This window comes from Netta rufina, assembly GCF_964035555.1.
Source record: "Netta rufina genome assembly, chromosome: 3".
Taxonomy (NCBI): domain Eukaryota; kingdom Metazoa; phylum Chordata; class Aves; order Anseriformes; family Anatidae; genus Netta; species Netta rufina.
In genome coordinates this window covers 21,039,540-21,065,740 of record NC_140125.1, presented here as the reverse complement: position 1 = coordinate 21,065,740, position 26,201 = coordinate 21,039,540, and positions in this window count along the sequence as shown.

Sequence of the window (26,201 nt, the reverse complement as noted above, 5' to 3'; positions counted from 1 at the left end):
AATGTGGAGAGCCCTCTGGGGGCAACACATCCGACCCAGCAGCTCTCTGCTAACCCAGCAGCCTGAAGATGTTGGGCACTTAAAGTGAGCGCCTAGGTAGGTGGAATGAGTTTGGGCCCATGTACACAAGATCCCTGACTTCTGCATCCTTCTAATTAGCAAACCATATTTCAATGGAATTGCCATTACGATTTATTTAGCAAAATATATCTTCAACAGACTTGCCCTCTCTCTACCTCAGTTTACACAACACTGAAAGTTGTTTTGAGACAGAAATGTTATTCATGCACGGAAATAACATTTAAAATAAGTTAAAGAAATAATAAATGAATAAAAAGAAATAGACGTTCAAACCTAAACTCTTCCTTCATTTGACCTAAAAAGGTCCCAGTAAATGGACTTACAATTCCATTTTGAAAAATAAATCAGAAAACTGAAAGCAAACAATGATCTACCTATTGTCATAAAAATTGCTTACTTTAAAACTGCATTACTTTCCCCTACTTCGATTTATATTTTTTTCCACTTTGCACGAATGGAAACAGATAAAGAATTCATCTTTGTAAAGAATAGCAAATAATTTCCCTTTTACTCTCTAGTTAGCCTGCTCTATTTTCTTGTACCACTTTCCAAGCCTGTTCAAACCTGACCATACAAAAATGTTTTTATAATACATTTTCAAGCCTCAGTTATCACTACAGAAAAACTTAAGAAGTTCTGATAATTAGACCTGTCACATTAAAATGAATTAATTTTCTATAGTGCAAAATCCATTTGAAGCATTCTTATAATGAACAGGAAAGCTTGAGTTTGTCTTCATTATAACAACAATTAGTTGACTCAGGTGTTCTGTTTTTGACAACTAATTGAAGTCTGGGCTAATTCGAAGACAGCAATTTCTGGGCATTTTTATATCCTTATCCATACTGAATGGTATGTTCACCCTAGTCCAATAAATCTTTCCCAAATTCTCACTTTTTGCTGTAAATAAACTATTGATGTCACTGTAGCTCCTTATGGTACATAATCCCATGCTTCTTTTTGGTACAATTTCCATATGGAGGCTGTGTTTTTATACTGTATTTTTTGTACCACTTTTTGATAATCATCAAATATGGGATTATGGCAACAAGTGTTATCCACTTCAGAGAAAGCACAGCAGCTCTTTGCCTGATATCAGAGCCTTGAAATTTGTGAATGGGGCTGGATGTGCAAGTGGCAGGAGGATCTCTAGCAGTTTTACAGTCTCACTGCTCTTGAACTAGCAGCACATAGGAAAGGAATAGGGACTTTCTAGTTAAGTCTCTGACGCTGAAATACGGGCCTCTTTTTCCATTTTAATTCCTGGAACACACAGGATTTAGGCCAAATTATTCCATTGCTTTCAGTTTCAATTTATTTTATTAAAATGAACTTACTCCATGGTTTGTTAGTCTCCTTGTCAAGATTAAGCATTCTTTGATACAGCAATTGCATTTCTCCCCGCATTTACAAGATGGCCATTTGCAGCACAGCCCTGTCATGTCAGCCTAGTTCTTTAGAGCCAGAAATTCATGCATAGCACATTGCCAAATGCTAGCATCATTTCAGTGTAATTCCTGTGATCTTTTCTACTTACTATTTTGCAGAAAGGTGACAGGAGAATCTCAGTCCTCTCTCAAACACTGTTCTAGTTCATATTGCTCAGAGGAATAGCAAAACACTCAGAAAACAAATGAAATGGTTAAATATGTGTTTGTTTGTTTGTTTTCTTCCTATTTCAAGATAATCATAATCTTCTCTCTTTGACTACCGTGTATGTGCTGGTTCACTAGCAGTCTATAGAGGGACTCAAGACTATGATGTGCCCAACCAAGCTGGAGACCTTTCAGATTTCCCGTGGTGAGATGCAATAATGAGCAAGGACAACTGAGGACCTTCAAGACTCTCTGTACCCATTTTCATTTGTTGCCCCTGCAGCCTTAAGGTCACGCTGATCCACTCATAAAACATGCATAATCTCCCTTAGGCAATTTGTTCCGTTGAAAATAATTGAGATAAGAATTACAGGAGATTGCTAGATATTGGCAATAAAGTCATTTATTGTAATTGATTGTATAGCATGCCTTATGTTATTATAAGGCTTAATAATGAGAAGCAGATAACTAAGTCATCTCTAGCTGTGGAGAACCATGACCAATATTAACCATAAAAATAGGAGCAGCTGTAGTCATTGATGTTCTCTGATCTTCTAAATGCACATTGGAAATTGTATTAGCCAAGATAACAGAAAGGGAAATGTCTTGTTTCAGAAATAGTATGAACATAATCAGATTTGTGAAATCAAATGATCATAGTAATGTTGGGCACTGTACACTGTGAGAAAAAAAAAAATGATTTTATGAATTGCAATTCACCGTTCAGTAAATGGCAGAAAATAAACCACGAGGACTCTATACTTCATCGTTAGTGTGACTGGCACTCTTGACAATTCAATATAAATTCAGATTTCTCAGGTGCCATACACAGGAAACATGAAATGGGGAGAACGCTTAACAAAGTAGCTTCAGAATAGCCAGTTACATTCTTAAGTTACCTAGGAGGGAAGGACTCTATGAAAATAAATCAAGTCAGTGAGAGTCTGCTGTAAGCATTCTTCTTTCTTTAATCAAGTCATTATATTCCCACACTGCTCATATTGCAATTCCTTCATGTATTGTAATTGTTCTTTTCTTAATCCTGGTGTTTCTCCCCCCCAGCAAAGAGATGAAAACAGTTTAGGTATTTTTCCTATTTGAGAAAAAAAAAATATATATATATATATAGATAAATGTTAAGTTGAAAAGTTACTCCTCTAAGTCAAAATACACTCCTTACAGATACTGCTGCGCTGAGTCATACTATTCAGAATTATTTGTCTATATAGACCAAGTACATATACATTATATAGGATTATTACAAATGTGTCTGAAATAATGGCTGTAAGGCATATCTAACATGCATTTCAAGGGCTGAGCTGCCCAACTGGAACATTGATTTTGCCAAACCAGTGGGCTGTAAATTCACTATCAGTTGGTGGACAACATACTCTGAGGTACGAAAGCAAACGCAAAAGGTAACCTCATTTTGCTAACATAATTTCTGTTTGGGGTGTTTGTATCTGCATTTTTGCTTCTATTACTAAACTGTAAGTGGAAATCATATTGAAGTGTTCCCTCTCTCCAAGCATCACTTAATGTTGTTTCACATCACCAGTTCTCTCACATCTTTGCATTGCTGTAATCCAGATCATTATTAATAGAAAATGCACAAAAATACACACAAAAAAATGCACAAAAATACACAAATACTACATCAGTAATTCAGTTGTAGTAGAAGAAATCAACTATTTCCTCCTAAAGTTACATCAGTCATAGCTATAAAAGCCTGGAAGGTTCCAAGCCTTGGGATGACCACACATCATAGCTTTTAAAGATCAGGGAGAGGACTAATATGGAAAAAAATCTCTCCTCTTTTGGAATACTCTCCTTTGAAGTAAGAAGTGATGGCCAATTGTAGGGCCAGGGTGTAGGACAAAACAGACTGTGTCTGCTCTCTGCATAATTACTTATACTAAAACAGCAACAACAAAAACGTGGACACTGTCAAAACTGAGCATGCGTGGTCATCTCATATGTTAAAAATACACTGCTTAATAGTTGCCTTTTTTTTTTTTTTAAGGTGTTGATGTAGTAGCTCTTTATTTCAGCCTAATTCCATCAAATACAGTTCTGTAGTTCATTTCTTTTTAAACAAATCCTTTCCCTTTTAATAAAACAATGCAGTAGTGTTCATACCATTGAACATTATGTCTTCTTTTCCCAGGGAATCTGTTAATTTATAAGCCATGGTTTGGATTCTCAGATGCTTGAAAGATTAACAAGAAAAAAAAAAAAAAACACACAAAAAAAAAAAAACAGTAAAACAACTATACTCTGTATATTATTTATAACCATGTTAAAATAATTGGCATATTAGAACATTTCAATTAGTATGGAGGTCTAGATGGCAATCTGTATCAGGCTGTTACGAATACTCTAAAAGAACTTTAAAATCTAAAGATGTTAAAAAGGTATTTTGTGCCATTTAAAGGTAGTAAATCTATCAACTATAACCTTGGTATTATTCAGTCAGGCTCCCTCCAAGCTGGGTGAGGTGAGTAGAAATATCAATCAGATTCTGGAGTTTGACCCAAGAATTGTATTGTTTATCTTCATGGCACAGGGAATAAAAATAAATAAAGGAAAAAAAAAAAAAAAAAAAAAAGGAATTTTTTTGTGGGGCTGACTGCTCCAGTTAAAGTATTTAGCAAAGAACTTTTTGAGGAAGGTGAAATCTGAAATCTAATTTAATATATTTTATATTCCCACAACACACTTAGCAAGTTTTCTCAATTCAGTAACATTTCCTACTGAAGGATTTAAGATAATTAATCCAGGGATTTGTATTTCTGTCTAGCTAAATATTTTTAGCTACTTCTTACAAAGTAACTTTTACTTATGTGTTCAAAACATACTCCCTTTGAAAAATGGTCTTTTTCAAGATAATCTACTACTTGAGAGACTCTTAACACCCTCTGTGTGCTGATGTTTCACTTGGCAAGCTTCCAAAGCAGCTTATAAATTACATATTCTTCAACAAGCTGATTTATATCAAATAACAGCTGATGTGTAAACAAAAGAGAAGAGAGAGTCTAACAGAAGCAATGTGATAACATGGTAGAAACTGGAAGGTTCCAAAACTGAAAACACTTTGGTAAATGCCACTGTACCTCAGAGGGCATTCTGGTAAACAAATGAGGAGTTCTTCTCTTTAACATTTATGCATTGAAATACAGTTTCACTATTTTTCCCCCAATCAGCTTTCATGTAATAGTTGAAGTGTTGCATAGCTCATCACTCCAGTACGTATCAATGATGGAGTTCACATAGTGCAAAGCACCACTGGGAAATTAACTTTCATCTTCACATGGGATTTGCAGCACACTCAACATCAACATCAGAGCAGTCCTGCAGAGGGGTGAACAAATTTTACAACCCAATGCTGTCAGGAGAAAGACGGGTCCCACTGCTTCCCCTCCAACTGGTATCCAAGGTCTGTTTGCACAAACCTATTACTCATCAGACCTCCTTCCACAGGTCCCTCATGGTAAGTTAGTTCAATTCACAATCTCAGTAGAAAAAGAATCGAGCAAAAGAAGTATGTTGTTTTCTGTTGGATTTGTAAGATGCTTAGGATAGCCCAAAGGATCCCTGTCACAGCTTAAGGGAAGTCTTACGTCTTTATGAAAACATTCAGACTTGTGTACAGGGACAGCAAGGCTCCTTAGGTCAGTCTGTGAAACCTTGGTTTGGTACAAACCCTGCTAAATCCAGTGGAAGTTTACCAATGCCTTCATGCTTGCATTGTATCACGGTTTAGAGGATCATATCCACAGTGCCTAACATCAATACCTAACTTAGACAACGTCCATAACACATCTTTCCAAGCTTCCATGGTCATAGTTCCCTCTACAGTCACTGAAAGTAGAGCGAAGGGCGGCATTCATGATTTTCAGCTCCTCTTTATAAGTACTTTTAGACAAAGAAGTCTCACTGTTGTGCTGGCAAATACATTTCAATATGCCAGGAAAACACTGGCCAAAAATAACGGTTTATAACTAATAAGGAAGCCAAACATTAACATAAGCATGAACAATAAAAATTCATTTTCTTTTAGTTGTAATGCAAAGTCTTCTTTTATTATGGTCTGTGAAAGTACTTTCACTTCTTAATAGTATCATAATTAGCAATACACTGCTTATTGTGCTAAGGGCACAATTCCATGAAATACCTGGTGCTGGTGGATCTGCTTTAAGAAGTTACCACTGTAATTCTGCTGCTATAAGGGCAAAGACTGAGCAGGCCTAATTGCGCTTTACCCAGGATCTGTGAAGCAATCAGCCTCTAAAGGCCAGGAGGAAAGAGAAGGCGATTGTATTCTAGAAGAGAAATTAAGACTTTTTTATTATTATTATTATTAATTTATTTAATTCCATATCTCCAGAGATTTTTTTTTTAATTTTTATTTTTCTACCAATAAACAAAACAGCAGAACAGTCAATTCCAGCAGAGAAGAGCAACAACCTGACTGAGATTTTCATATCACCATGCCCCAATTACCATGTGAGCAATCTGTCTCTTCCCTCCTTGGGTTAACAGACTGAGTCCCAACTCTGACATTTAAGAAGCAACAGCCACATCTAGAGACAGGTTAAAATCCATCTCAGAAATTCCTCCTCCTCCCCCCGACCCTAAAGCCAAGTTGCTTTTTGGGTCACGTAAGACTTTTGGCTCCCAAAGGCTAGGTGAGTATTATATCACTGTCCCAAGGAGGGACACAGCTGATGTCCTTCCTTGCCCTGCATCGCTGGGAGCACAGGTCACCCTTTGGGAAGCAAGATTAAAAGCCAATCAAAGGCCCTTGCTTGTATTAACCTCATCGCAAGGGAAGAGGGTGGGGGCTGTCAGCCTTAATTAATGCCTGGTTTAAATGCACTTTGCATTCCTTGCTTGACATGTGCTTTACAAAAGCCAAGAGCTGTTGTTGTTATTAACAACTCACAGTATAAACACACTTGGCCTGATTTTCCTCCTCCTTACAATAGGCTTCACGCTTGTTTAAGTCTCAATTCCGATGGAATAAGCAGGCTTTCTGCTGTCAGGGTGAGAGGAGGCTCTGAGAGGTAATGTATGAGCACCTCAAGAAGAAAAGGCAGCAGGAATAAAAAACAGCATGGTTAAGTGCTCCATTCCTTGAAGGTTGAGCATGGAATCAAAAGCAAGCCCAGTTGTATAAGCCTTACCCCGTGCATGCTTCTTAGCCTCTTAAGCAAAAAATTGTCTTGTTTGGAAAATTATTTTTTAACAAATGCTTTTTTTTTGAAAAAAAAAAAACAAACCTCTGTCAAACTGCTTATAATACAGCTAGAGCTAAAAAGACATCAAAGACATTCTGCTAAGGTGCTTTGATCTGGAGGAAAATAAAAAGCCAAATGAAAGAAACAAAAAAAAAAAAAAAAAAAAAAGGAGACATGGCTCATCAACTTGGGTCCCAAAATGCTTTTCCGTAAAGCATTAAGATATTTGGAGAGGAAAAAAACAAACCTACCAAGTTCTAAAATCAGTCCCAGCGGTTATGGGCTTTAATGTTCTGCAAGTCACAGGAGGCTCTTTAGTTTGGCCTTGATCCTTTCAAGTAGCTGGAAATGAAAACATGGTGCAGAAGCTGTGGCTTCAATTAGACATAATATCGAAAAAAAGGTTGATAGCTCTTCCTTGCTAATGAGAGAAAAAACAAGTGCTCTGGAAGAATGCCATCCTGTCCTGCCAGCTGACGTCAATAGAGCAATCACGCACGTCTAAATATTAGGGCAACTTGCAAACATATTTTTGCACCTTTTTCATCTGCTTACTGGCTCCTTCAGAGAGATGAAGTTAATGCTGATCTCTTTTCTTAGTTCAATAAGTTTTTGATGTTTTTCCTCTCATCTTTTCAGCACAACAGAAAAATTAGTTGAGAAAGAAGAAGGTGAATTTATTCCACCCACACCCCCCCCAATTTACAGATTACACCAAGGAACCAAACCAGTTCCTTCTGAAGTCATTGTTACTTCAACTGGGAACGTTGCTCTGGTATCAGAAAATAAGTCTCTAAACTTACACTGGACAGAAAAAGATTAATTTAGGAGAGCAGGAATGTGAGGGAACTTAAATATCAGCTTCAGTCCTCATTCTGCTTAGCACGTCCTATTGCATTCACAGGCATTTAGGAGAACATAAAGGACCTGTGCCTTTACTTCTTGGTTTTCCACTTATATTAGTTTATTGTTCAAAGAGATCAAAGTCACTTTGGATTTAAAAACAAAAAGTAAATAAATAACAACAGCAAAATTAACCATAGAAGTATTCTAGTCTACACTGAATACTTTACAAACTATAAAATGGGACTTGGAAGAAGGCCAAGGATATGAACACATGATTTCATAATGATCATTATTGTAGTCCCAAGTAATCAAATCTCTTTCAGCTGAAAGATATTACCCTTCCTAGATTCAACCAGGGAGTATTAGATTCAGTTGTTTTCTTTCTACATATGCAACAAGAAGTATTGTTCTACCAGCCAGTATAAACAGGTGGGAAGAAGCAGTGTATTTGCCTGGAAGTAACTTTGCTTTAAGTTCGTGGTAATTTTAAGAAATATTAGTTGCTCTGATATACGGTTTCTATTTAAAATAGCATGTAAAATACATAGGATACAATAGTGTTTTAGAACAGCAGATCACAGCCAGCATTTCACAGCTCAATGTAGCATGAAATGCAGTTCAATATAAGGTAAGAAACTGAGCTCAGCTCTCCATCTCTAGTGGTGCCCTTACACATTGCTCAAAGATGAGATGCCCTGGGTGAGTCAGGTCTCTTTTGGAAGGCAATAGCTCCAGCACAACACAGCAGCAGGGCTTTGCTCCTTGCCTCACCAGCCACTGCTATCTTCTCTGGCAAGCAGAGAAGAAAATGGCAGTGATCAACCTGGGGACACCTCCTGTGCCTTGACAGAGTGAGCACCCTCATGATTCACCTCACTCAGCTTCATTCTGTGCTTTTCCTGTATGTTTTGGGGTACTTATATTGAATTGAGAACTGTGAGGTATTCTTCATTTTTGTGCCATTTTCCAGAGAAATATTCAGGATCCTTCATGGCTTGCTATTTTAAAGAATTTACTAGTGAGACAAAATACTGGCCCTTTCCTCAAGTAAGGTGCAAAGTGAAAAAAAAGAAAAGTATATTAAGTAAATCCAACCCCTCCTCTTAGAGCATTACATATTTCAACTTCTTCAAACAATTTGTTTTCAGTCTTTAGGACCTTCCACAGCAGAGTTCCTGCAAGACCTTCAGCCCATGTTGTCCCCAGAATTGCGTAGCTCTATCTGTTATAATCATAGAAACACGAGGTTGGAAAGAACCTACAAGATCATCTAGTCCAACCATCCTCCTATCACCAGTATTACCCACTAAGCTACTAAATCATATCTCATACCATTTTGTCCAGGTGCTTCTTGAACACTATGAGGGACGGTGATTCCACCACCTCCCTGGGCAGGTCGTTCCAGAGTGCCTGACCACTCTTTGATGGAAGAAGTTTTTCCTGATATCTAATCTAAATCTCCCCTGGTGCAACTTGTGGCCATTTCCTCAAGTCCTATCATTAGTTATCTGGGAGAAGAGGCTGACCTCATCATGGCCTCCCCTCAGGAAGTTGTAGAGTGCAATGAGGTCTCCCCTGAGCCTCCTCTTCTCCAGACTAAACAATCCCAGCTCCCTCAGATGCTCCTCATAAGACTTCTGCTCCTGATCCCTCACCAGTTTTGTTGACTTTCTCTGGACATGCTCCAGGGCCTCAATGTCTTTCTTGTAATGAGGGGCTCAAAACTGAACACAGTACTCAAGGTGCAGCCTCACCAAAGCTGCTTACAGAGGGATTATCACCTCCCTGCTCTTGCTGGCTACATTATTTCTAATACAGGCCAGAATGCCGTTGGCCTTCATGGCCACCTGGGCACACTGCTGGCTCATGGTCAGCTGAGCATTGATCAACACCCCCAGGTCCCTTTCCTCTTCACACTTTTCTTCTAGCCACTCTGCCCCAAGCCTATAGCGTTGCATTAGGTTATTGTGCAGGACCTGTCACTTGGCCTTGTTAAAGCTCATCCCATTTGCCTCAGCCCAGCAGTCCAGCCTATCCAAATCCCTTTGAAGGGCCACCTTGCTCTCACGCAGATCAACACTACCTCCCAACTTGGTGTCATCTGCAGACTTACTGAGGGTACACTCAATCCCCTCATCCAGGTCATCAATAAAGATATTAAACAAGATAGGCCCCAGTAGCAACCCCTGGGGGACACCACTTGTAATGGGACACCAGCTGAACTTAACTCCATTAACCACAACCGGCTGGGCATGGCCCTCCAGCGATTTCTTGATTCAGAGAAAAATATATCTGTCCAGGCTATGGGCAGCCAGTTTCCCCAGGAGAATATTGCAGGAGACCATCTCAAAGACTTTGCTGAAGTCTAAGTAGACTACATCAACAGCCTTTCCCTCATCTACCAGTCTGGTCACATGGTCATAGAAGGAGATGAGGTTGGACAAGCATGACCTTCCTTTTGTGAACCCATGCTGGCTGGGCCTGATCTCCTGAATGCCACGCAAGTTCCATGTGATCTGATCCAAGATGATTTGCTTCATAACCTTCCCTGGAAGTAAGGTCAGGCTGACAGGCCTCTACTTCCCCACATCCTCCTTACGGCCCTTCTTCAAGCTGGGCTTTTGCCTTTCTAACTTCCACTGTGCATATCTGAGCAACTTCCTTGTAGTTGCCCCAAGTAGCCTGTCCCTTCTTCCAGCAGACGTAGACTCTCTTTTTCTCTCAGAGTCTCAACAAAAGTTCCCGGTTCATCCATGCCAGTCTTCTTCCCCTCTGGCACTCCTTACGGGACTCAGGAACAGGCTGCTCCTGTGCCTATAAGGTTTTCATCTTGAGGAGCATCCAAACTTCATGGACCCCTTTGTCCTTCAGGAGTGACTCCCAAGGGACTCCTGCAATAAGTGGCCTGAATAGGTCAAAGACTGCCCTCCGGAAGCTCAGGACAGCAGTTTCACTAGTTACCCTTCTGGCATCACCAAGGACAGAAAATTCTACCACTTCATGGTCACTCTGCCCAAGACAGCAACTTTCACTTCTACCAACCAGTCCTCTGTTAGTGAAGAGCAGGTTTAGCGAGGCACCTCCTTGGTAGGTTCTTGAACCAGCTGTGTCAGGAAGCTATCTTCCACATGCTCTAGAAACCTCCTGGACTGCTTCCTCTGCGCAGTATTATACTTCCAGCATATATCAGGGAAGTTGAAGTCTCCCATGAGAATAAGTGCTAGCGATTGTGCAACTTTTGTGGGCTGCTCACAGAATGCCTCATCCATCTATTCATCCTGATTAGGTGGTCTGTAATAGACCCCCACCAAAATGTCACCCCTACAGGCCTTCCCCTGATCCTTATCCATAGACACTCAACTGTATCATTCCCAACTGCAAGCTCTTCAACGTCAAAAAGCTCTTTAATACCAACCCTGTCAGAGTTTAAGAAGTGTTTGTACTGTGCTCTTAGTTATATCGTCTGAATTTTAGGGTGGACTTGTGTGGAGTCAGGAGTTGGACTCAATGATCCTTGTGGGTCCCTTCCAACTGGGGATATCCTATATAAAGAGCCACACCACCACCCTTCCTTCTTTGTCTATCCCTTCCGAAGAGCTTGTAGCCATCCATCACAGTACTCCAGTTGTGGGAGTGATCCCACCACATTTCAGTTATAGCAACTAGGTCGTAGTTAGCCTGTCACGCAATCACTTCCAGCTCCTCCTGTTTGCTGCCCATGCTGCGCACATTGGTGTAGGTGCACTTCAGATGAAACATCTGCCTCACTGCCACCTTCAGCACTGCTTCCCTGGGCACTTCTCTGGCGAGCCATTTTATCCCCTTCCTTGATGAGTCCTGCCAGCTCCTGCGCTAGTCCATAGCATGGACTCAGAAGGAAGGGACAGACCTCCCATGTCCCACCACAGGAGCTCCCCCAGCCACCCCAGCTGTGCTGTGGGCAGTTACAAGGTGCTGGGCACCCTCCCTGTGCCCAGCAGGCCCTGCGAGGTGCCACCACCCCAGGGCTGTTTCTGGGCAGAGGCCATGGGTGCAGCCGCCGTGGCCCTGGCACCACCTGCTCCCTGCCAGCCTCTGAGAGCCCCCGCAGCCTGGCCGCGCCACTGCCTCGGGCCTGCCCTGGCCGACTGAGGGCCCCAGGTGCCCCCGTAATGCCTGGACAGGTGCTGCGGCTGCGGCGGCTGCAAGGCGGCCAGCCTCGACTACATAACAGAAGACATCAGGGAACTTTTCCAATACCCTACTTGCAGTTAGTCATGACTTTGCAAAATCCTAATCACATAATGGATTTTGTGTCAAGAATGCAGGTTCCCTAGACCTTATTAGAGGTGTCTTTAAGAGTCATTTTTCTGCAGGTAATTAGTAGAGTCTTAACTGGACTCTGACAACTAAGATGTCTACAAATCTTTCTGTGTATAGAGAGTATAACGTAGTTCTTCCTGTTGAAGAGCTCATACATCCGTTAGACTAAGAAAGAAGTTGAGCGTATTCTAGCCCTTAACAGCTACTTCATGGGCTATTCCCACAAAGCAGTACATTTATGTACAGTTTGCAGACTACTTGAATTACCGTGACCATTATTACCATGACTATCTGACTTACGTGGATAAACAATGAAAAAATACGATGGGAAAACTGGTTCTGTAGAAAGTTTTACCTACTTCATAGATTTTCAAGCATATTTATTCATCTTCATACCTTCCCCTGCTCCACACGATAGTGTAAGAATACCAGTGCAGACTCAGAAACACTATGTCACTGTTAAAATAACTGAAAATGATGAGTTTTCTTCCAGCTGTTGAGACTTTGACATCTCTAAAGAAAGTCTTGCATGCAGAACCCAGGCCTCTATTTTGTACCACTTAAACCACTTCAAAAATCATTGTTGCCATTTTCACCACCAAGGACATAGTTCACAGGTAACCACTATGGACTTCTAGTACTACAGACTGGCTGACTCTCTGAGCATTAGAAGCTGAAAAAAAAAAAGATATTTTATGGTTATGGTTCTTACAGCCATTTATTTCAGGAATCATCACTTCAGAAACATAATCATCACTTCAGAAACATTGCTTATTTTAATTAAAAGATACTCTCACCCAAATACATACCATTTCCCCCCTCATTCTTGTGCATCAAAGCATTGAAATGGCTGATTGGATATAAGGTATGTAGTCACGACAACTCTGATTCTGCTTTCTGGGAGGGACAATAGCTACACAGCGCAGGTATAATGACTACTGACAAAAAGAAATTCTTACAAAAAGAAATGGAAGCTGAATAGTAAAAAGGTTCTCTTGGGAACTGCTGTTCTCTAAGGAGGGAACATTTAATTTCAGATAGAACAACTGGAGCAACTTCAGTTCTTCAGATAAAACAACTACCTCCCAAAATTAGAAGAACAAAATACACAACCCACCTCCCGCTCTGCCCCAGAAAATGATGTCAGGAGAAAAATATAAATACTAAACTTAAAAGTAACACCTGATTTTGATATTTATTTATTTATTTTTGTCTAAGAAAATTGAAGCATATATTCTTTTGTACATAATTATATATGCTTGTATGTATTCTTGAACAGCAATAACTGCAATTAAGTTGGACATTTTAAAAAATGCCTAAAAACTTCAAACTTGTCTGTTTGAACTCTGCCTGTGGAGAGAAACAGAAGTTTATTTACAAGGCTTTTGAATACATAGTGTTACTTTTCTGATTGCAAATGGTAAATATTGGCTAATCTCTATATGACGTTATATGTTTACACATAACATTATCTACCTAAAGGTTTTGTGTACTTTTTCCTTGTTGCTATATGTTTTGAAATAAATATAGCTAATCACCTAAAGAATTTTTATTGATCTCCACCAGAAATCCATCTTGCTGTTTTTGGGTTCTCTATGACAAAATGCTACCACCCCAAAATTATGAAGTGAGGCCAGCATACACAAAAGTGTGCTCCACTTCACCACCACCCAGTGTTGCTTGAATGTGCAGAGAAAAGTTGGTGCATAACAGCCAAGTGATATATACAAAAGAAGTGAATGGCCTCTGTCATGAATACAACTGTAGTTACTGTTCATTAATAATAGGGAGATTAAAAAACAAACAAACAAACAAACAAACAAAAAAAAACGGAGACTTGCACTTTCATAGCTAGTATGGTAGTATGGTACAAAAAGCTGGCTCAGAATGCCTTTGATTAAGTCTGAGCTTAATTACTGAAGAATAAGGCAATATAAGATGGGAGAAGGATGACGTGCTCAGACCTGAAGCATTATTTATACTTTTCATACCTAAACAACTCATTAGATGTTTAGTTTTTCATGTCACATTAATTAGCAGAAGTTATAGTTGACTCTGCAAAAGGCTCAACTAGCTAGGCTTACTGGTTTGCAAATGAGTTGTCAGCAGCTAAGTTAGCAAATTGTGTTTTGTTTTGTTTTTTCCAATTCCACAGGGAAATAACTAACTTGATTAAATGGTCTTCACTGAAAGGATCTTAAGAAAAACTACCTTAGCAAAAAAGTGTTAGCAACAACCCATGCACCATCAACAAAAATGTTTTGATTAGGAACAGTTATGTAGGCTTTGAAAATTGTTCTGGATTTCAGAGAAAACTCTTGAGCTTGATCTGAAACAAAATTTAGTATTTGTATAGATGTCCTGGTTTCAGTTAGCACAGAATTAATTTTCTTCCTAGTAGCTGGTGGAATGCTGTGTTTTGGCTTAGAATGAGAAGAGTGCTGATAACACCCCGATGCTTTAATTGTTGCAGAGCAGTGCTTATACTAAGCCAAGGACATCTCAGCCTTTGCTCTGTCCTGCCAACGGGCAGGCTGGGGGGTGCAGTAAGAGCTGGGAGGGGACAGACCCAGGACAGGTGACCCAAACTAGCCAAAGGGGTATTCCATACCATCTGACGTCATGCTAAACAATATATAGGGGTGGCTAGCCGGGGGGAGGGGGCCGGACTGCTCGGGGTTAGGCTGGGCATCGGTCAGCGGGTGGTGAGCAATTGCATTGTGCATCACTTGTTTGTACATACTATTATTACTTTCGTATTATCCCCATTGTATCATCATTATTATTCTTGTTATTATTATTTCTGTTATTTTTTTTTTCCTGTCTTATTAAACTGTCTTTATCTCAACTCACGGGCTTCACTTTCCATTTCTCTCCCCCGTCCCAGAGAGGGAGGGGGGAGGGTGAGCGAACGGCTGCGTGGTGTTTAGCTGCCGGTCGGGTTAAACCACGACAGTCTTTTTGGCGCCCAACGTGGGGCTTCTTCAGCACGACCCACCTCCTCCTCTGATGATATCCCAAAGTATTTGCCTTCTGGCCAGTCCATGATCACTTCCAATATTCCTGGGCGACTGGGGTTTCCTATTCGAGCCCGCTGAGTAATCAGTGCAACCCACTTGCTCCATGTAGCATCAGTTGCATGATGCGTAGAGGGGACCCTTCCCTTGAACATCCAGCCTAGTACCGGTAATCGGGGTGCTAGGAGGAGCTGCGCTTCAGTACCGACCACCTCCGAAGCAGATCGAACTCCTTCATATGCTGCCAATATCTCCTTTTCAGTTGGAGTATAGCGGGCCTCAGATCCTCTGTATCCCCGACTCCAAAACCCCAGAGGCCGACCTCGAGTTTCCCCAGGTTCTTTCTGCCAGAGGCTCCAGGTGGGGCCGTTCTCCCCGGCTGCAGTGTAGAGCACATTCTTTACATCTGGTCCTGTTCGAACTGGCCCAAGGGCTACTGCATGGACTATTTCCTGCTTGATTTGTTCAAAGGCTTGTCGTTGTTCAGGGCCCCATTCAAACTCATTCTTCTTGCGAGTTACTTGGTAGAGTGGGTTTACAATCAGACTGTAATTTGGGATGTGCATTCTCCAAAACCCCACAACACCTAGGAAAGTCTGTGTTTCTTTTTTGTTAGTTGGTGGAGACATAGCTGTTATTTTGTTGATCACATCCATTGGGATTTGACGACGTCCATCTTGCCATTTTATTCCTAAAAACTGGATCTCCCGTGCAGGTCCTTTGACTTTATTTTGTTTTATGGCAAAACCGGCTTTCAGAAGGATTTGGACTATTTTCTTCCCTTTCTCGAAAACTTCCTCTGCTGTGTCACCCCACACAATAATGTCATCGATGTACTGCAGGTGTTCAGGAGCTTCCCCCTGCTCTAGTGCAGACTGGATCAGCCCATGGCAAATGGTAGGGCTGTGTTTCCACCCCTGGGGCAGCCTATTCCAAGTATATTGGACTCCCCTCCAAGTGAAGGCAAATTGTGGCCTGCACTCTGCTGCTAGAGGGATGGAGAAAAATGCATTAGCGATATCAATTGTGGCGTACCACTTGGCTGCCTTCGATTCAAGTTCATACTGAAGTTCCAGCATGTCCGGCACTGCAGCACTCAGTGGTGGCGTGACTTCGTTCAAGCCGCGATAGTCCACTGTTAGTCTCCACTCGCCATTAGACTTTCGCACTGGCCATATGGGACTATTGAAAGGTGAATGAGTCTTGCTGATCACTCCTTGGCTCTCCAATTGACGAATTAGCTTATGGATGGGAATCAGGGAGTCTCGGTTGGTGCGATATTGCCGCCGGTGCACAGTTGTGGTAGCAATTGGCACTTGCTGTTCTTCGACCCTCAGCAACCCCACAACAGAGGGGTCCTCTGAGAGACCAGGCAAGGTAGATAATTGTTTAATGCCCTCTGTCTCTAAGGCAGCAATACCAAAAGCCCACCGGAACCCTTTTGGGTCCTTGCAGTATCCTCTTCTAAGATAGTCTATGCCAAGGATACATGGAGCATCCGGACCAGTCACAATGCGGTGCTTTTCCCACTCATTCCCAGTCAGACTCACTTCAGCCTCCAATACAGTCAACTGCTGAGATCCCCCTGTCACTCCACAAATATAGATGGGCTCTGGTCCTTTATAGCTCGATGGCATTATAGTACATTGTGCACCGGTGTCTACTAAAGCCTTATACTTCTGTGCGCGTGATGTGCCAGGCCATCGAATCCACACAGTCCAATAAACTCGATTGTCCCTTTCCTCCCCCTGGCTGGAGGCAGGGCCCCCCTAATCCTGGTCAGAATCTTCCTCGTTTCTGTGTTTGAAGGACTGTCTGCTGGAAGTTGGAGCAGCAAACTTTTCGGAGAATCCCTTTTTCCTGATTGTTTTCTTTTGCAACTCACGTACCCGTGCCTCTAGGGTCGTGGTAGATTTTCCATCCCACTTTCTCATGTCCTCTCCATGGTCTCGTAAGTAAAACCACAGGGTGGCACGGGGTGAGTACCCACCATATCGTCTTCCTTGTGTGGGTGAACGCCTACCCCTGACAGCTGAGACACTGCTTTGTACAGGTGCGAAGGAGAATAATCTCTCTTCAAGTTGGTGAACCTTTTCAGAAAGTTTCTCCCAAGTGTTCTCCTTTGGTCGGTGGGCACTGGTTGGTTCAGGTGGGGAGGACAATAGATTCTCTTCAAGTTGGTGAACCTTTTCAGAAAGTTTCTCCACAGCTGAGACGCAGGCCTGTAAGGAAGAGGAGAGACTTTCTTCGTACTGCCGGAGTTGTTTAGCCGCTTCACCCACTGTGGGTTCCTCATCCTCTTTCCAGGCCATTATTGCCAATGAGCTGGCATATGATGATGGTGCACTCCGTACAAACTTCCGCCACATGGGTCGTGTACACTTGACTTCATCTGGATCTGTGGATGTTTGATTGAGGTCTGGATCCTCATAAATCACTTCCCGTACGGCTAATTCCCTCAGGTACTGGATTCCCTTCTCCATAGTGGTCCACTTGCCTGGTAGACATAAAATATCTTCCTTGAAGGGATACCTTTCCCTCACAGCTGAGAGGAGACGCCTCCAGAGGCTGGTGGGTCGTGTTCCATCTGCAATTGCTTTGTCAATGCCGGCGTCTCGAGCAAGGGATCCCAGCCGCTTGGCTTCCCTGCCGTCTAATTCCACACAGTTGGCTCCAGAGTCCCAGCACCGGAGCAGCCAGGTGACAAGCTGCTCACCTATACAGCGACCAAAATCTTTTCGCACATCTCGTAGCTCGCGCTCGTTTAGGCTTCGGGTAGTTACTGTTGCTCTTTCGGCATCCTCATCTTCCTCCTCCTGAATCCTTGACGGCCCAGCGTCGTCATCATCTTCGTCATCTCTATACTTAGTTTTGGCAGAAGCCTTACCTGGATTGGCAGAAGACTCTCTGCGTTCTAAACGACTTGAATTTCTGTACCATATTTTCACCTTCTCTACAGGGGCAGCTTGCACTGCTACTGCTCGTTTCTCTGACTTTGTTACAGGGTCTGCCACAGGGGTTGGAATGCCCTCTGCAGGGTCAACTTGCACTGCTACAGCTCGTTTCTCTGACACGGCCACAGGAGCTGGAGCGGCTACAGGAGCTGGAGCAGTTGCAGGAACCGGAGCTGTAGCGGCTACAGGAGCTGGAGCTGGAGCTGGAGCAGTTGCAGGAGCTGGGACTGGAGCAGCAGTAGGAGCTGGAGCTGGAGCGGCTTCAGGAGCTGGAGCTGGAGCGGCTTCAGAAGCTGGGACTGGAGTAGCGGCCGGAGCTGGAACTGGAGCGACTGCAGGAACTGGGACTGGAGCAGCTGCAGGAGCTGGAGCTGGAGCGGCTTCAGGAGCTGGAGCTGGAGCAGTTGCAGGAACTGGGACTGGAGTAGCGGCCGGAGCTGGAACTGGAGCGACTGCAGGAACTGGGACTGGAGCAGCTGCAGGAGCTGGGACTGGAGCGGCTGCAGGAGCTGGGACTGGAGTGGCTGTAGGAGCTGGGACTGGAGCGGCTGCAGAATCCACCGCTGCCGGTCGGGTTAAACCACGACAATACTTTCAAAGTTTGGGAGAAATCAAATTTTAAGCCAGACACAGTCGGCTATGTTAACTATTAAAATAAAATACGATCTTTTTCCTTCCTACAGTTCAACTTAAAGAATAGGAATTTTAACTGAATTAAGTGAAGGGAACTGTTCTCCTCTTGAACAAATAGTATACATCACATTTTATTTATATGTACATTACAATGCATTATATAATTAGAATATAGAATTAAATGCTATTGCGTGTATTATTTTTTGTGTGTGTTGTATTATGTAGAGATTTTTCTTTTACAGTGCAAGATATTATTACAACATAGAAGGGTTTATCTAAAGTTTATGGCCAAATCAATTTGATGGGTAGTTCAAAACAAGTCTTTCCTCTCTGGCGTTTAGAAAAGTAAAAGTTTTTTTTTTTTTTTTTAGGTTTATATGATTGTAGCTAAGCAAGATGAACCTGAACTGATATAATAAGCACAGGTTCAATAATCAGCAGCTTCATTTTCCCCCCATTTTCTTTCAGACTCTTCTCTCAAGAGGAACATAAGACTTATTTTTTTATTCCTTACTCCAAAATACACAACAAAGCCTCTAGCATTTAACTTTTTAGTAGGACATCCATTTACGATTGTTAATGGGGCTTAATTTCCTGTTCAATAAGCCTTGATTCTATTTCGTTAAACTGCTGGAAAACTGTTTCTATCTCTAGATATATACTTGGCAGGAAAGCCCCGTATTAGAGCACAAATCCATTGACGAACACAGCACACAAATGAACATACACAGTGTATTGCTACCACAAGCTCACTCTGCATTTACAGTGGAGTTGCAGAGGTCTTTAGGGAAATCCATGCAACATCAGTTGATCTACATTACTTCTAGATTCTGCCCTCACATAATTGCAGCACATTTGTAGAAACACAAGTTAGGGCTCATGTTTTTGTAATTTATGTTGACTTTTAAGGTAGGGTAAGTGAAATATAGCGGCTCTTGTATTGACAGATTCTGAAACATTACTCGCTTAAAAAGTTTGATTTCCAACCTGGTGAGACACGTGCTTCTTGGGCAGTCTTCATCTTACTCTGAAAAAGAGTAAGATGAAAAAGATACATAGAATCAAACATCCTGCTCATCTTACTCTGAAATCTTTTTCAGAGTAAGATGAGCAGGATGTTTGATTCTATGTATCTGCTTTCTAATGTTATATTACAAACTAATCTTGAACAGTGAGATCTGGAATATAATTTCCAAGACACAATTTACACTACATAAGCTTTCAGAAATTAGCAGCTAAAAGCTCACTTGCTTAAAGTGGCTTAAAACCTTGATCTAGGCTCCATAGCACTGATTTAAATGGTTTTGATCATCTACCACTCTGAAAATGACCACAGTGATTTGAATTCTCTGCAAGGTGAATCAGATATTTCCTTAGTTTAAATCAAATAAAGGATACATTTCAACCAAATCAGGTATCTCTAGGTACACTGCTAGAGCTCAAAGTAATTTTAACAAAAAAGTGCCAGTTATTCTACTTACTACTTCTGAAAGCCAACAGAAAAAAAAAAAAAAAAAAAATCATTCTTGTCAAGTTGCTGGTGCCCATTCAAGAATTAGTTGTACAGTAATTAAATTTTAACTTCAAAGCTTGAGGAAAAACCCTGAATAGCCTTGTAGAGTCCAGTTCTTAAGATTACCAACTATAAATATAAAAATCAAAACCAGAAGTTAAATTGTACTGCTTGTCCTTGCAGCTAAATTAAAAGCAGAATCAGACACTGAATTACTAAATCCAATGACATCAACACAGTTACAGTTCCTGAGCTTAGTCAGAAGTGATCATCAGCAAGCAGCAAATTAATACCCATCTTAGGAGAAAGTGCAATATGTATTCCAAACTTTTTTAATTGGTGAGGAAACTAACTCAAAACAACAAAACAAACAAACAAACAAACAGTCATGAAAACTCTTGTAACCTTACTGAAGGAGCATATGTGTTCTGGGTTTTATCCTTTATTAAAACAGACATGATCCAGAGAAAAATAAATATTCTCAGCTGAACTTCCAACTTATTGGTTCAAAGGATACTATCCTGACATTAATCATTGAAATATAAAAGCAAAAGGAGTCAACAACAGAAAAAAAAAAATAAATATTGTCACTTTAGCACAATTCTTAGCTAAGACAAGTTTGTTTGGCTGAGACCAAACTATAAAAAGATCCCCCCTTTTGCAACACAAGACTAGTGCTGATACGTCAGAGATTTGTCACTACTGCAAAGGTGCATTTACTCCTGTAAAATTGACTGCAACGGTGCCAGTTTAAAGAAAGAAGAAAGGATCATCAGAAACTGATCATAAAAAAACAAACCAAAAAATCACTAGTTTTTTAGCTTGAAAACAGAATTTGTTTTCCACTGTAGGATATTTATATTGTTTCATATAAACCCAGGTTTTGCAAAGAGGGGTGATTTTAAGTACACTCAACTAGTAGTACATCTAGAAGCACTGGAAACAGGATGCTGCCATTACCAAACATCCAGGCTAACTTCCAAATCAGACAGATAGCTATACATTTACACCATCATCCACCATTGGTGTGAGATGAAGATTCAGAAAACGAAAAGCAAAACTGGTTTGAACAACATTTGTAGTTTTGGTACCCTGATAGAAGAGAGGTGAAGAACCTCATTTTATCCAGACTGCAAGGCTTTCCATGCTTTCTTATTTCTCAGAAAATAAACAAGAACAAATAAATCAATGTCTGATGTCCTCAAAACTATTGCATTCTAAGACTTTCCCTTATAGACCTTATTTTAAAAATGAATGAATGAATAAATAAATAAAAAGGACAAGCAAGGCTTTAATAAAAATAGCACAACAGTTGAACTTCCATTCTAATCAGCATGCTGTATCTCAGGATGCTTGCACTATTTCTTGAAGATGGCTTTAAGGAAACTAAGAAACACCATAGGGTTTATCTGGTCTCTTCAATCACTTGGTCTGGACATCATCTAAAACATTCTAGCTGTGACTAGGCAATAAAGCTATAATTAAAATCTGGGAGCCAATTGACTTCAGCAGACTAAGATTTTGCCCCTTAAAAGTGACAAAGTGACCTATACATTTTCACATCATTCAGGAACAGCAGACTCAAGATTAGGTGAAAAAAAAGAAGTGACCTTAGTTCACATTACATTTTATCTAATCTCTAGCAGTAAAATGAAATGACCAGATACTTCTCCAGTCACCACGCTGTTCCACTGTTCACATCCTATTTCAGTTTGAGGAAAGTGGATGAATAAAGGAATGATTCACATACAAATCCCATATCTGGGTGGATTGGCCTTCCTGGAGCACAAAGGGCTTTCCTCTTTTCTAAAGAGCCTCCTTCTGGTACCGGTTAACCTAATGGTAACTCCAGGTGAAGGTATACATTTCTCAAAGGCATTGCCAAAACCCTGATATAAAGCTCACAGAAGTCAAAGGTGTCTGGCAACTAATGACATTCAATCCACACAACCCATAATGGGCTTTATCAGCACTTTTAAATACCAGGAAATGCAGCATGTAACTGATCTCACATTTAATTCCTACTGACTTGCCTGCCTAAGCTAATAAGAACCAAAATTGGAAACCAGACATAGAGCACCAGAAGAGCAGAAAGCTGAATAGGTTTGCAGATTTTATTGTTACTTGTAGTGAGTGTAACAGGACAATTATTCTATAGTTTAAAAGAAAAACTAAATTTGGATGAAATTCTGACAAGCTTTAGATTATACAGATGAATTATAATTTGGTTATAATTTAGAAAGAGAACAGATCAAAGAGGATGTTATTCACTGGAAATTTCAATAATTTTATTTTCACTGATGGTAGAAATGAAACTATATAAAACTACATTTCTGAAGACTGGCTATTTGCTGAAATGTTGAAATGTGTTGCTAATGGTTCCTTCAAATCCTGGTCTGTTATCGTATTGTTGCATTTTTCTTATTATACTACAAATACCCTCTCTCAGTGGTTCGGTTACATTAATTTCTAGCCAACATTAGTATTTGTCAACAGCAAATACACTTAAAACTGTTGTAGTTCCTTTCAGAGCTGTACTGTTATTGAGACCATATTGCCCATTATGCTGGTGTTGTTTCCTCTTTTTGTCCTTTCCTCTTGACAAAATAATATATCTTAATGTCCTAACACTCTTCAGAGCTGTCCTGGACATTGGTTTATTTTTAATCCGTTAAGATCAATCTCAAAAATAATCAAAAGTCAACAGAACAGAGAATTGGTGTTTCAAAGGTAAAATCTTAGCAACATTCTCTACCCACTCCCCTTTCATTCTTCATTAATAGCAAGATTACGACTGGAAATAAACAATGCAAATATACTGTTATACATTTATCCACTGTAATACTTCCATCTTTTAGTGCACTAACACTACCTATTGCTTGGAATCACTAAGAAAGCCATCATCTCATCCTTTTATCTATGAAGCACTACAACTGGTTTGTCTTTGTTTTCAGCTTTCAAGCCCAGGTGCAGAAGCAGGTGCTCCCACAATTCTCATAAAGTTAATCACTACCAAGAGAAGCAGATTATTAGATAGAAGCTCAAAATTGCTGACTTGAAAATTCAGGTTTTGTTGTTTAACCTGCTCTGTTTCTGGATTTGCAAATAAGGGTATTCAAGTATCAGGCATGAATTAAATTCATGGCACTCCACAACTAATCTCTATATAACTAAATAGTCTAATAGTCTAATAGACAACTTCAGTTGTCTGCAGAGCTTTGACTTTGTTCTCCAGAGAGACAACTTTCATTTACCAGACCCTTACACAGCTTTATTTCCATGGCTTCAAAACCTTTATGAGCCTTTACAGAGTCCCAGTCATGCTATCATCTCACCAACTAGTTGCCTTCATTGACGTACTTGCTGTGTTTTCCAGAATTAGGCACTGATGAATAGAAGCTTAATGTCAGAGGGTGTATTCTCCCATCAATTTGCAACAGAAAACAATGCCTGACTTCATAGTGACAGAAATCCTGTAGCAGCTTTTAACTTCCTGTTTTTGAGATTGTCAGACCACCTTCTAAATTTTCACAGAAGGTGCTCTAAATTATTTTTTCAGTCCTTGTCCCAGTCAATTTCCTGCTAAAGTAGCATTGCATGAAGCAAATATTTCAAAGAAGTGATGCTCTATCACCTGAGGTATTTCAGACCAATGAACACTTCCTAGGACTCAGTGGGGACACTGCAGCCTTGATTCAAGTAAATATCAACAAGTTGAATCTAAGAAACTTTTAAATTATTGCTTAGTTGCTGGAAATGTCCAATTTGTCTTGCGTAGACTAGATAGCTTGTTAGCCACATAGGAACAATACTGTAACAAAACTCAGCACAGGATTTCAGAAATAGGGAAGATGCTCTTTATTTACCATCTCTCTAAGTAGATTTTGGTCACTTACACTCTGTCGTAGATTTCATTCACTCTCTCTCCCAGACACATATTCCCACAAACACTAAGACATGCTTGACCAAGCAGTCCGACCAGGATCACTTGCATGTGACAGAGAATCAGGGACATCAGCTTTTATCACTTCTCTTGACTGGTGACAACTTACTCTTGGACAGATATTTTATGCCTCTAAGAGTCAATAAAATGAGATAAAACAAAGAGGGAAGGAATGTGTATTTATACTGAGCACAAAGAGGAAGACATTGCATCTGGCAGATGCACAATTTTTAGGTTTTATTTTTAATAAAGCAAAACACACAAACAGAAAGAGGAATAAAACTGGGAATGATTACGTATTTTTAGGTATCACTCTTCAAGCTGCATCAGTACAGATGAATCTATCTTTATGGATCAAAGACAAAATAGAATAGAAAAGGCCAAAAAGAAGGGAAACTTGAAGGAAAGTTAGCTTGCATGTGACCTTTCTTCTTTCTGTACTAAAATGTGGGCTTGCTTGACTGCTCTTCTGAAAGACAGAAGCAAGTTGCACACTGATAATTGTTTTGTGCTCTCAGTTATGTTTGGAAAAAAAAAAAAAAAAAAAAAAAACATACTGAATAAATAGCCTTCAGCAATAAACTTGACAAAGCATTTTTCTAGTAAACTGTCAACATAGCAAATGTGAAGCAGTGAAACAGGCAACTCATCTGATTTTGCACAGCTAATTTTCTGTCCTTTTATGCATTTGATTCACGTGCTACTGCTCCTTGATTTCTTTCTCTGCAGTATGGTGGCCACTGAACTCATCATCTTGCTTACAAAACGACAGTGGGATATTTTTTACAGTTCTCCAGGAATACTACAGTTGTAGGAATCATACTGACAAATCCCCATGTAGCCCATTCACCTAGGAGGCCTTATCAGCACCTGATAACACCTCCACCACCACAGCTGCCAGGGGCGGAGGTTGATGAAGCCACAGCCACGTCCTGCTGCAGATCACAAAACCTCTTCAACCAGAAGATTGGCCAAATCATTTTGGTCTGGCTACTTCAGAGAAACCTCTTTCTCTCCTACCTTGTTTTCACAGCGGCTCTAAAACTTATCAAAAAGGGAAAAACCAAAAGACTCAGGTGGGGCCCAGGCCCAATGATGTCCTTTGCTCCCCTCAGCCACCAGGGTCCTTTCCTGAGAAGTTCAACAGTGAGGTCCCAGGTTTCTGGAGTTGGGCTATGTTTTGGAAGCAGCCTGACTCAGACTAGTACCCAGAGACCTCTCCCAGGCTGGAAGTCCACTGAGCTGGCTGCTATTATCCATCCCCAAAACAGATTGTCTGCCCATCACCTTGCATTATGTGGGTCAGCAAAAGGGCTCAGCTTTGTAGGACTAACCAGCATCTGAGCTACTGAGCTTTCATCTCCTTGCCTCCACGATGTGCTGCACACCAGTACAGTTTCAAACAGGAGGAGTAAAAATCCTATTTTGACAGCCTGACCTGTTGCCCCATAGTTCAGCTGCTCTTCAGGGACATGTGAACTTATCCCCTCCAGCAAAGGAAGTTCAATTTCCCAGAGAGGTGCTGGGTAAGAGCTATTGTATAAAAAGGGCTGGTACCAGAATCTGCTTCATCTTCTCTGACTACACATCAAATGGTCCTGCTAAGTGCTTTGGGAAGAACAAAACAAAACAAAACTGTGGTAACATTAGCTCAAGGACTGGGAAGAAGCACATCTCAGCATCCTCAGATAGATCTTTATAACACTTGCATTTATTTCCAAAATTTCCCTTTTTTAACTGCATCTAGACAGGAAGATTCAACATGGAGTTGAAGGAAACTGCAGCTTGTAGGTTAGCAAATCCTGTTGCTTTCTATCAGATGGCAGAAGAGAGCTCAGCTCCCCTGCTATGGCCCCGGCATCGTTAGCAGAGTCACATACAGCCCTGCAAATTTGGGGGAGGCTGAGGTGACGATCGTCTGCTGATCTGAGAAACTTGCTGTGTTGCTCCAGGGCCTCAATCACATGCACAGGGTTTGGTGTCTCTATATGGGGACAAAATTATGGGAAATAAGTTCTGTGTTGACTATTTTTAGGTACATAAATTCTTTATTGGACCTAAATTTCTGAGCTATACC